The 11554-nt window shown below is 35.9% G+C and overlaps 1 non-coding gene across 1 annotated transcript; it reads left to right on the top strand.

Moving 5' to 3' along the window:
- The first annotated feature begins 5500 nt into the window (after positions 1-5500).
- Positions 5501-5610, top strand: LOC112678659 (U6 spliceosomal RNA). The gene has a single exon (XR_003147743.1). It is a non-coding gene; the product is annotated as a U6 spliceosomal RNA (small nuclear RNA).
- Positions 5611-11554: the final 5944 nt, after the last annotated feature.

The following is an 11554-nucleotide window of genomic DNA, read 5'->3' on the forward strand; positions in this document are numbered from 1 at the left end:
ATATTATTCAGCCTTAAAAAGGAATGCCATTCTGATACATGCTACATTCTGGAAGAAATTTGGAAATATTAGGCTAAATGAAATAAATCAGACACAAAGGGACAAATATTGTATGTTTCTATTTGCAAAATGTTTTAGTTTGGGCTTCTACAATGAAATACCATAAACATGGTGGCTTATAAACAACAAATACTCATTTCTCATAATTCTGGAGATGAGGAAGTCCAGTTCAGAGCACTGAAAGATTTTGTGTCTGATGTGAGCCCACTTTTTGGTTCAGGGAGAGTCATCTTGCTGTCTTCTCACATGGCAGAAGGGACAAGGTAGCTTTCTGGAGCCTCTTTGGTAAGGGTACAATACAATTCATGATGGTACCAATACAATTCATGATGGTACAGTCTACCAAAGGCCCATCTCTTGATACCATCATATTGGGGACTAGTATTTAAACATATGAATTTGGGAGGGACAAAAATATTCAGTCTATTGTATATGAGGTACCTAGAGTGGTTAAACTCGAAGAGACTAAAAGTAAAACAATATTTATCAGGGGCTGAGGGGAGAGAGAAATGGGAATTATTATTTTGTGGATATGGAGTTTCAGTTTGGGATGATGAAAAAGTTCTGGAGATGGACAATGATGATGGTTGCACAATAATGTGAATACATTCAATGATTAATGACACTGAATTGTTCATCTAAAAATGGTTTTACATATATTTTACCGTAATAAAAAAAGTAAAAAGCAAAACAAAAATGGAGGCCCATATCTTCTTCTCTTTTTTTTAAGATTTTATTTATTTATTCATGAGAGACACACAGAGAGAGGTAAAGACATAGGCAGAGGGAGAAGCAGGCTCCCTGTGGGACCTGATCCAAGGACCCCAGGATCATGACCTGAGTGGAAGGCAGATGCTCAACCACTGAGCCATACTGGCGTCCCTTCTCTTCTCTCTCAATGAGAACTTGCCTACCTGTTTACAGGATCCTGAGACAAATTCTCACATATTTCCTCCAAGTTGTTTCTTTTCAAGGCCACACAGTTTCCATTCTCAGGATCCATCACTGGGATGCCCTTCTGCCCTTGGCCGTATTTTTTACCTCAAGGCTACATGTCAAAATTTCCCTGGGCTGCCTCTATTTCTGCTTTAGGAGTAGAAAAGAAAATCTTTAGAAGAATCTATTTGTTTAATATGATCAAGAGATTTGCGTTATTAACCACTATACATGAATGTCTTATATATGTTACATCATTTCCACACCAATATTCTAAAGTCTACTTCTTGCAGTGAAAACCCTGGAAACATTGAGCTAATTTATTGTGTCTCTGAGTATAATACAATTCATTGACCAAACTTTGAACATTTATTTATACCTCCCCTATTTGTAAACAGACCTAAGACTAACTTTAAATGGCTAAATTCACAAAAGAATAATCTGGAAACAATAGTTAGAATACTTTGTCATGTTATTTTCAAACAATACCAAAGACCTATTCAACTGAGCTAATACTCATTTATTTTTATCTGTATAATATCAAAAAACTTTGACCAAATTTTTCAGAGTTTATTAATATTTTCACTGAATTTCCAGATGTTTTGCTTTCACATATTGGTGTCACTATATATCTTTATTTTCCCGTTACACTATGATTCCTATGTATAGTTTATTGCTGGGGGATAGCTACAGGGCAGGACAGATATTAAAACTATAGAGGATCTCATAAGATGTGAAGCTGAATATCTTTTTTTTAGATTAGGTAACCTTTTTATAGCTTTGAGGGAAAACATGGATAGTACTCCTGTGTGTGTGTATGTGTGTGTACATTGACAAATAATTCTTTTATATTGAGAATGAGCAAAACCTGCCAACCATTGCAAGAAAACTCTAGAAGTTTTGGGCTTTTTTAATTTATAAGTCTGCCAGGGATCTTCATTATATATACATATATCCCAATCATATATAACCTCAGATGAATTAATACAGACTACTGATTAAGAAGGTAGAGTTTTATAAGGTCATGAGATCAAGTCCCACATCGGCCTCAGTGCCGAGTCGGCCAGAGACTCTCTCTCCCTCTTCTTCTGTACCCCTTACCCACTGTGTGCACTCTCACTATTTCAAAAATAAGTAAAGGAAACTTAAAAAAAAAAAAAAGAAGGTAAAGTTTTACTCTCAGCTCTGACCTTTCCTAGCTTTTCTCAGTTTCCTCATCTGTATTACAGTGATAAAAATTACTGCTTCCTTATGGAATGTTGAATAAAAAAGACTCGACACTGTAACACACTCCTTTTATGTTACTGTTCATGCGGAGAATCAGGAAACTTGTCATTTTTAATCATGAAATAACTTCTACATCACCGACTTTGGGTCATCGTTCTCAGTTTAAATAAGCAATCCACTTTTCAGTGTGGTTGTTATTTCAAAGGAGCAACATTTCATAGGCAGACTCTAGCCTGTTCAGAGAAGAACAAAGAAGACAGAATGGTTGGAGCAGAACAAGGATAGGGAGCTACGGCCATGGCAGGAGCTATAGTCAGAGCGGGAGGCAGAGAGTAGAGCCAACAATTCCGTTTTGTTCACAATATAGGCAGCAAAGCCAGGTATTTGGAAAAGCATGAATCTGGTAGCATTTTATTACTACACTACACTCTCCTACTAATTCATCCCTTTTAGAATGATGACATGTTCTACTTTAATTTTAATGACTTAATAATTCACCGCTTGAATTCGCCCATGGGAGATCATAATACCTCTTTTTCTTCGTTGTTGCAGGTGGTGTATTTGTTCCACTACCACCATTTGGAACTTGATAGAAGTTTTTAGTTTTTAATTGTATCTTCTTCTGGTTCACCTGGATGGCATGAATTTGCTTTATTTAGGTTAAGAGGCAAAACGTTTTTCCCAAATGAAGTCTCTACAGTCCAGGTTCCTCAGTGACGGGTAGACTCCAGCTCCTTGGTGTAGGGAATGTAAAATCTCTGAACCTTCACTAAACCAACAACTGTTTGTTTGTTTGCTTGCTTGCTTGTTTTTAATATCTCTGGTTACTTGACTCTGTCCCTTCTTTTTCTTAGAACAAAGAACTCTGGGATTCAGAGGCAAACATATATCCTTCTGTCCAGCTCTCAGATTTTAAGTCCTGTATTCTACTGAACAAGATGAAATTGTTCTAAAGTAAATCAAAACTAGCTTGTCAGAAGCTTGCTTCCGTGTTTCTAATGGTCTCTGGACTAATAAGCAGCATCTAGATGGCATTTCTCAGTGTCTCAAACCATATTAAAACTTCCTTTTTGTGGAACAACTAGATCTTTGCCTGAACTTTATTACCTGCCCAAGGACTTCAAGAGCTTCAAAATATATACCCTTTGGAAACTGTGTTGTATTCATTTTTTTTTTCTCATATTGGAGTTTTGTTTTTCAAATAGTTCAAAAATAATGAAGAACTTGTTTTAAATATACATTCAACTTTTCATCTCAATATCTCCATCATGAGTGGACACAGTATCTTAGGGAGTTTAGACAGTTTCCTCGACTTAGTTATAGCCCTAATAATCATAAACTGAAATTTTATAAAAATTCTCCTTTTATTTGGTCTACCTTGGTTCTTGAGTTAACCATTTTATAATTCATGAAAGTAGCAAATTCTTGTAAATATTTCAGATACTATAGTTCTATATGAGGTTAAAAGTGTCCCTAATCTCAAAAGGAAATATTTTTAATTCTTTGGTGTCATTCTAGATCTTTTCCTACACATATACTCAATCAGAGTATCAGCATATATTCATTACAATTCTGTTTATCTACCCTATTTTTCCTTCCTCCATCCTGTATCCCACTCCTATCCTCAACCCCAATTCAATCAGTCATGCAAAATTTATATTTCTTTTCTTCTGGATTCTTTTTTTCTTTTTAAAGATAAAAGCAAAAGTGGCTCCAATGCAGTTTCCTCTAGTCTTTTAAGCTAATTTAAAGTCACGTAAGAAGTTATTTAGATATGTTTTAAGAAGTCAGAAGAAGAAATCTTTGAGGTTTACTGGAGCAGGGAGCACAATTTCACTCCAAAATAAAGGATAGATGTCTACGGAATAGGAATATGTGAGGGACCCCTGCTGTCCAGGCTCACCATCCTAGCACCTTCACTTCCCAGGATGACTGCATGAGTTCCTCTACAAGGGCAGTGTCCCCTAACAAGTGTTTCTGCTTCAGTAAGTATTTCTCTGCCCTACATGTACAAGAGCAGAAAGACACCATATTTCAAATGTTTATCCCTCCCCTGGAAAATAAATGATCAGTGTTGACAATTAGATCTTCCACCTACATGTGGGACAGTAACTAGTTAAAGGAGAACAGGACTCAATGCAGCTGCAATTGAATTGTCCATAAGACAGGGAGGATGGGGTCTAGAACCTGACTTAACTACATACAATGACAATCAATGACTGGGTATTTCTTATATATCTGAGATGTTGGCTGGGATAGTCTCTAAATATTGATGTAGAGTTAGGGCATATGCTTCATTTCATTATGTTTGCTTTTGACAACAAAACCAGGATCATACCATGCTTTTTTTTTTATAAATTGGCTTTGCAAATAATAATTACCGAGATCTTTCCATGACTGTATATTCTGTTTCATACTTCACCCATTTCGCCAGAATAGATGGTTCATATGTGTCAAAAAAAAAAAAATGACAGATTAGGTAAAACGAAGATAAAGTAGTTCTTTTAATTGCTTCTAGTTTATTTTATTTTACTGATTTGATTTTTCACAGTTAAAATTTTAATGCATCTGGATTTGTATTATGGTTCAAGTGTGGGACCTACGGTGAATACGAGTGGTTACTCGCTTGTTTCCACACTTTTCCCTTGGTGCTTAGTAATGTCACCTTTATCCTTAAGGAAACCTCCTCATCTTTGAATGCTTGCTTCTAACTTCTGGTCCATTAGTGGCAAATTGCTCTGCCTTAATTATTATATGCTTTATGATAAGTCTAGATAACTAGTAAAACAAAACTTCACTTAAGATTTTTCTACCAGATTGCCTTATTTGTAATTACCTAAATATTGTCTATATCCATGTTTATATTCGCCCTTTCTTATTCTTAGTGTTATTCTTAGTGTTTAACTCTTTTCTTTCTTTTTTCGTTGATGTGACTTTCTAGAAGATTTTCCACTGTTTGGTTTTGCTTCTGGTTTCAACTGGCTTTTTTTGTCTACTCAGTAAAGCCACTTTCAATTTTATTTTAAAAGCTTTTTTTTTTTTTTTTTTTTTTTTAGTTTTTCCGTGTTTTTTCCTCTTTCATTAATTTTTCCTTTAAAAATTCTTTGTTCCTCAGGGGAAATTTAAAAAACATAAAATCAAATTATAAATGACATAAAACCAAGTTACAAACGTTAACATGATTTCCCCTTTCATAATGTACACATATATCAAATCATCACGTTGTACACTTTAAAATCTTACAATTTTCTCAATTGCACTTCAATAAATAATAATAGTGCTCACTTCAGCAGCACATTTACCCAAATTGGAATTATACAGAGAAGATTAGCATGGCCCCTGCACAACAAGAATGACATGCAAATTCTTGAAGCATTCCATATTTTTCATTAATAAAATAAATATGCAAATAAATAATAATGAAATGAAAGCATTAAGAAGAAAACATGATTCTAAAACATTAATAAAGAAAATATCTCATGTCAAGAGTAAACTTCTTTTTAAATTCTCTTAGTAAGCTTTACCAATTGAACTATGCTAGTAAGTAGATCTGCAATGAGCTTACGAGCAGATGGCCTTCTACTGTAGAATTTGAAGATCAACAAAAATAATCCTGGGTGGCTCAATGGTTGAGCATTGCCTTTGGCTCAGGGCATGATCCCGCTGTCCCGGGATCAAGTCCCACATCAGGCCCCCTGCATGGAGCCTGCTTCTCTCTCTGTCTCTGTCTCTGCCTCTCTCTGTGTCTCTCACGAATAAATAAATAAAATCTTTAAAAAATAAAATAACCCTTCCAAAAATATCTCCTCTGCTACCTAAACTCGGCATTACATTTCATTTCTATGAAAATCAACATTCAACTATAAGGTTCATGGTTACTGGATACCCAGAGTGGTTGTTCCTCTCAGCAATGGCTCTCAGACTTCAGCATTCCACAACAATGACTGAGAAAGCTCATTCAAAAGACAGATTGAGAGGGTTTAATATGGTGCCCAAGAATCTCACATTTAAATAGCTATTTCAGTTGATTCAGATAGCAATCATCCTAGAACCACTTTCTGAAAAATACTGCTGTAGAAGATAAATAGTTACCCATTCATTTATGGAAACAATCTCAGAGCTCTCTCTCTCTCTCTCTCTCTCTCTCTCTCTTTCTCTATCTCCATTAGCCCCTTTCTACTGGTGGATAATATAAGAGAAAGGACAGGAAAATCTCAGAGGGAGAAGCATTAGTGTGATGACATCTAACAGGAAACAGTTTTAAAGGTGCCAGATCAAGAAAGGATACAAATTATTTGAGTTTTGGGCAGCACTGTCCAATAGAATTTCCTGCAATGGTGGAAAATTTTTATATGCACACACTCCAATACAGTATCGACTAGTTATATGACTTTTGAGAGTGTGAAATGTGGCTAGTCTAGCTGAGTAACTGAATTTCAAATTTCAAATTCTATTTAATTTAGTGAGTTTTAATTGAAATGTATATAGTCACATGTGATAGTGGCTATCCTATCCAACAGCGCAGGACTGGAGCTTTCTCTAGGGCTAGGATAGAGACATAGTGAAAAGAAAGTTGGTACTAAATTAAACTATTTCTAATTTACAATTTTACCAAAGGTCAGCTTGATTATTTAGGATCACAGTATCTAATCTTGATATCATGCTACCAGGGAAAGTTGTAAAATCGGCAAAATGTATTTAACTAATAGTTCCTCTATCATTCTGCCAGTCAAATAAATTGCTTTCAATACAAAAAACCATTGAAGTGTATTTTCAAGAAATCTTAGTGACAGTTTGGCAAATGATAGGCAGAAGAAAAAATATTAGTGGTAAATATCCTTAGTATATTCTTCAAAGTCTGTCAAACTAAATTTTCAGTGGTCATTGAAAAATTTATTTTGAGTTTAGAAAATTTAAAAAGATTTTTGAGTGGGGAAATTTTATTAGTAATGGTGTTAACACTTACAGAACACTGACCAGATGAAAGGGAGTGTGCGGAGTACTCTATATACACATTATTTGACTTAACCCAGATGGCACCAACACATTGCTATTAATTCCTTTTTGAGATGAAAGAACCAAAAAATCAGAGAATTTAAGTAGCTTGCTCAGAGTGGCACAGCCAGTCAAGTTGAAACAAGCTCAGAAAAAAAATCTCTTTGCCTCCAGATCATTATGTTATACTTCCTCTTTCCATTTAATCTTAAAATAGGGAATTTGGCCAAAAAAGTTCCTCAGGCATTTAGTATTTTTAAAAATCAATTCTATTGTGTGATGACTAAAACAATAAAATTTGAAATGCTAGTAAATTGTTCTAATGCTAATACTGTCTCTAAGGATGGCGATTTCTACCAAGAGCACATCCTTCTATTTTACTGAGCACCTTGGTAAGTTGCAGCTTTTGATGATGAGACTGAGGTGAATTCCAGAACTTGAGGGCTGGGGAAGCCTCCCTTGAAGAGTGGGAAGAAACAGGGGCACCTGGGTGGCTCAGTGGTTGAGCAGCCTGCCTTTGGCTCAGGTCCTGATCCCAGGATCCTGGGATCAAGTTCCACTCAGGGTTCCTAGCAGAGAGCCTGCTTCTCCATCTGCTTATGTCTCCACCTCTCTCTCTGTATCTCTCATGAGTAAATAAATAAAATTCTTTTAAAAAGAAGAAGAAAAAAGAATGGGAAGAAACAAATTCCTAAGGCGGTTCTGAGGTAGGGAATGAGAGATGGAATTGAGGAGGAAAGAGAAAAAAGAAGAATCATTGAGTTTTAAGAGAATAAAGCCAACATGGGTTAAAAGGCTAGTGATATTCCTTTGTGGCTGGTGGCTCAGGGACATTTCAAAATCAGACAAAGCTCATGCCCAGTTTAGTTACTTTGCTACCATATAAACCCCACCTCCTCTCCATCTTCCCCAGTTTAAGCTTTAGTAAGTATCACTCAATTCGCTAGTGTTCCTGAGATTCTTGCTTTATTTTGTTTCATTTTGATTTTGAGAAAACTTAGTTTCAGTTCTATGTTAGTTCAGAGATCTGGAAACCTAAAAAATGCAAACCTCTCCTGCTGACCCATCTTCCACTCCAATAATTCATGTTACAAAGAATGAGCATTTCCTCAAGGCATAAAATTTGGTGTTCAAGTCTATTTATATGGCTCTTGGAGAGCATAAGGCCTCAGCTGAGATCCAGATAACATTTTAATTATATATACGTTTATCATTCTCAGTAGGATGAGATAGCCACCCAATTGCTGGCCCTGAAACCTCTAATGGGTGGATGCAGACCAACAGTCTTTTCTGACAAAACGTGAAATCCAGATACGTCAGAACAGATACAAAGGTTATCCAGTTCAATCTCCTCTTTGATACTTGGATGCCTCTTGAAACTTCTTACCATGATAGTGTTTGTTTGTTTTCTTTGAACTCTTCCAGTTACAGAGAACTCAAGGACTCCCGCAATAGCATATTTCACCCAAGGAACTTAGCTTCTCATAATCATAATTTTATTTTTTTAGAGCTATATTGAATTACTGAAATTTCTGGTCTGTGTGACTGTCAGTAACCTCAGACCCCTTCCCCTCTCCCACCCCAGTTAACACATCCCTAATTCCATCGACCATTTCCCTTTGGATATTTTGCAAGGACTTTAGTCATCCTGAATACTCATCCTGGAATATTTTCAGCTTTTACGTGATCCTTAAATTATGATATCCAAATTCAAATAAAATTACAGGAATGATCTGACCAGCACAGTATAGACCTGGTTTACACCACCATTTCTATGCATCCACCAATCTCAGAACACAATCTAAGCTTTAGTTTAGTTATTCTTTGACAACCATATCTAATGGCTTAAGGGTAATGTCCATTTTTTTGTGTTGCCACTTAATCCTAATTATGAATCTGACTAATATTTTTTGCACTATACAGAAGAATCTTTGCAGCATAAAGGAAAGAGCATGAACTTCAAAGTTAGAGTTACCCATTTGCATTCAGTCTACATCATATTAGCTCTGTGACCTTAAAAAAGCTACTTAACCTCTCTGAGATTTGGTTTCAGTGTTTGGATAAGAGTATGATAATGTCTAGTTGTTTAGTTTTATCGTGAGCCTTAAATGAACTATATTTGTGAAATAACTAGCATGATGTCAAAGTTCAGCTCTCTTCTCTTTGCTGCAGCATGTTATTTTGACCCAGGCTCAAGCTCATCAACATTTTTCTACATTAATTTCCTAATTCATTGAATTAGCTATTCTTCTCAAGATTTCAGCATCTATGAAATTTAACATGCTTTCAAAATTCTCATCTAGGTTATTGAAAATAATGCTAATAGGACAAAACAAATAGTGATGTTTTCTAGTAACATATTTTCCAAGTTTGTGTTAACCAATCTTTTACTGATCAGAAAAAAAAAATTGGGAAAAATAAAACATCTGAATTTCAATGAAGTACAAAGCACAAAGCACAAACTTCTCATTCACAAGATAGTCGTATAAAGACTGGATGTTGGGCAGCCCCAGTGGCTCAGCGGTTTAGTGCCACCTGCAGTCCAGGGTGTGATCCTGGAGACCCGGGATTGACTCCCATGTCGGGCTTTCTGAATGGAGCCTGCTTCTCCCTCTGCCTGTGTCTCTGCCTCTCTCTCTCTCCTCTCTGTGTATTCTCATGAATAAATAAGTAAAATCTTTAAAAAATAAAATAAAAAAAATAAAGACTGGATGTTGTAATATTGGGTAGAATCCAAATGCTTCCTACATATCATCTCATTTAATGATCATATCAAGTTTTTGTATTAGACTAAAAAGATATTATCATCCCCATTTTACAGGTGAGCTTAGATGCCACACAAATAAAATTTCACATTTTTTCTTCAATAACTACAAATCTTCATTTCAGTTACCCATTCTAGAATGTTATCTAAAATATGAAAAGGTTTGTAGTTTATTACATCTACTTCTCCTACATAGAAAAAAATGCAATTAATTCATTTACTACCTATTAATCATCTACTTATGTCTGACACTGTCCTAGATATAGAGGAAAGCAGCAAACCAAGGTCTGTGCATTCATGGGTATTTTGGTGGAATTGAAAGACAAGAAACAGACACACCATAAGAGACTCTTAACTATAGGAAACAAACTGAGGGCTGCTGAGAGGGAGGTGGGTGGAGTGATCGGGTAACTGGATGATGGACATTAAGGAGGGCATGTGATATATTGAGCACTGGGTGTTATATGCACTAATGAGTCACTAAACTCTACCTCTGAAACTAATAATACATTATATGTTAATTAAATTTAAATTAAAAAAATAAAGTTTGCTTTATATGAAATTTTAAAAATAATTAATTTTAAAAATAAATAATATAAGTGACATAGTTACTGAAAAAGAAAAATAAAATATGGAAATGGATTATGCAGTGACATGAGTGATGGCCATCATGCCACTTTAGTCAAGAATAGTGGGTTAGGAGCACCTGAATGGCTCAGTTGGATGAAAGGCTGACTCTTGTTTCAGTTCAGGTCATGATCTCAGGGTCTTGGGATCAAGCCCTGCACTGGGCTCCACACTCAGTGGTAAGCCTGCTTGAGGATTCTCTCTCCCTCTCCCTCTGCTCCTCCCCCCATGCTCACACTATCTCTCTATCTCTCTCAAAAATAAATTAACGAATCTTTTTTTTTTTTTGTAATGGTTGGAAGAACTCTTTGATAAGCTGCCATAGGTGTAGAGACCTGTAGAAGCTGAGCATATGTGGGGAAACTGGATTGCAGCCAGTGGAGTTAGCAAGTTTAAAGATACTAAAGGGGAAGTATGTTTGGCTTGTTTAAAGAAAAAAGGCCAGTAAGACTAGATTGGAGAAAATGAGAAAATTATGATCGTGGTAGTAAATAGAACAGAGTGGGGACCACACCAAGTGCAGGCTTCTAGGCCATAAGAAAAAGTCTGGATTAAGCATCAAAGATACTTGACCAGAGGAGTGACATACCTGACATATTCTTTAAAAGGATCCCTCTGGCTGCTGTGGGCTGAACCAGCAAGGGTAGAATAAGGTAGACCAGTGGAGAGCTATTGTAATAATCCAGATAAGACATCATGATATTCAGACTACAGTGATAATGATGAAGGTGGTAAAAAGTGCTCTGTGTTTTGACATTTTAAGGCAATGCCTCTGGATTTGCTACTGGTATTGCATGTGGGGTGTGGGAGAAAGAAAATTGTCAAGAATTATTTTGTCCTGAGTAACAGGAAGAAGAGTTGCTTGTTACTGAAGTTGAGAATCTGTAGGAGGAATCACAGATTTTAGAAGTTAAAAATCAGGAGTTTGTTTTGGATATGTTAAGC

Source organism: Canis lupus, chromosome 29 (genome assembly GCF_003254725.2).
Source record: "Canis lupus dingo isolate Sandy chromosome 29, ASM325472v2, whole genome shotgun sequence".
Classification (NCBI taxonomy): Eukaryota; Metazoa; Chordata; class Mammalia; order Carnivora; family Canidae; genus Canis; species Canis lupus.